The sequence below is a fragment of the Chinchilla lanigera genome, unplaced genomic scaffold (genome assembly GCF_000276665.1).
Source record: "Chinchilla lanigera isolate Chin_1 unplaced genomic scaffold, ChiLan1.0 scaffold00125, whole genome shotgun sequence".
NCBI classification, from domain to species: domain Eukaryota; kingdom Metazoa; phylum Chordata; class Mammalia; order Rodentia; family Chinchillidae; genus Chinchilla; species Chinchilla lanigera.
In genome coordinates this window covers 1,740,028-1,741,353 of record NW_004955526.1, presented here as the reverse complement: position 1 = coordinate 1,741,353, position 1,326 = coordinate 1,740,028, and positions in this window count along the sequence as shown.

Genomic DNA, 1,326 nt, shown 5'->3' with positions numbered 1-1,326 from the left:
TGAGACTGTCGGGCGCCAGCTCAAGCGTCGCTGCTGTCCTCTCAGGGATTCCATATCCGGTGATCAGACAAACAGAAAAAGAGTCTCAGGAGTAGACAGTATCAACTGTGAAGTGAAAAAAGTAACTGCAGGACTGTAGGATACTTTCTGTCAGCTATATCTGATCATTGGAATTTCTGAGAAAGATACAGTATACATGAACTATTTAAAGTTAACCTAGTTTTCCCTCTGTGAGCTAACCTCATGCAGGTATAATTGATATGAATTAAGTGCCTCTCTTGGTTCTGATATAACTGTCTGCAATGAAATCTAATACAGCAAGACCTCAAGATTTTCAGTTCAGAATCAATGCACTGCTTTCCTTTTTTCCTTTTTTAGCTTTTTGGCTAAAATATTTGAGATGGTGGGGAAAGCACAGAACACAGTGTGGAACAAAAACCTTAAAATGAATGCCAAAAGTCAGAGATATAAATGTTACTATTGAGCTGTGATGATTTAACCGTGGCAAGAATCGCCCGGAAGCCAGAACACAAACACAGACGAGACTGTCCTGTTTCTTGAAAAGAAGAATCTTGGGAAGACGAATCTTTCTCAACCATCTTGGCCTTCTCATTCCTCTAGCAGGTCTAATGCTGCCTGCCCCAGCACTACAATTGCTAGAGTCAAAGTTGCTATGCATTTTTCTTCGTCATTTGGGGAAGAAACTCACAGACTGTATTTATCTAATTTTATCCATTCAAAAACTATATGAGAGCACAGAACCGATGAATTAAATGTTGAACAGAAGATTCTCAGCAGCAGATAATCCTCCAAACAGGTGATGCCCATCTGAGGTGATGCCCCATGCTATTGAAGACCTGATGATTTTTTTTAAGTAAAAGCAATCATAGATAAATTTTGCCTTAAAAACGTTTGGAGATATTTTTGTTACCCCAAAGGGAAACAGAGAAATAATGCATATCTATCTATGGTTCAGTAATGGCAAGCATTAGAAATACAGTTTGATCACCTTCTCCTAACATTTTTTTTTCATTTCTAAAGATAAGCAATCAGTTATTTGAGATGTGCTTAGAATTATTATTTTACTTGTGTAAAATAGTGATCACAGTTTGAGTGTTTTACAATTTTATGGAAATGACATTACATGTTTGCATCTTTTTACACACTATATTGTTTTTGAGATTGCCACTTCTAAGCACATGTGGTCCTAATGCACCTTAACCATAGCATAATAAGTGTCCAACTCTAGGACTGACTCAAATTTGCATATATTAATCAACAGTGGCATTGCTTCTCTTTTTGTGCAATAACAAGGTTGCAGTAAGT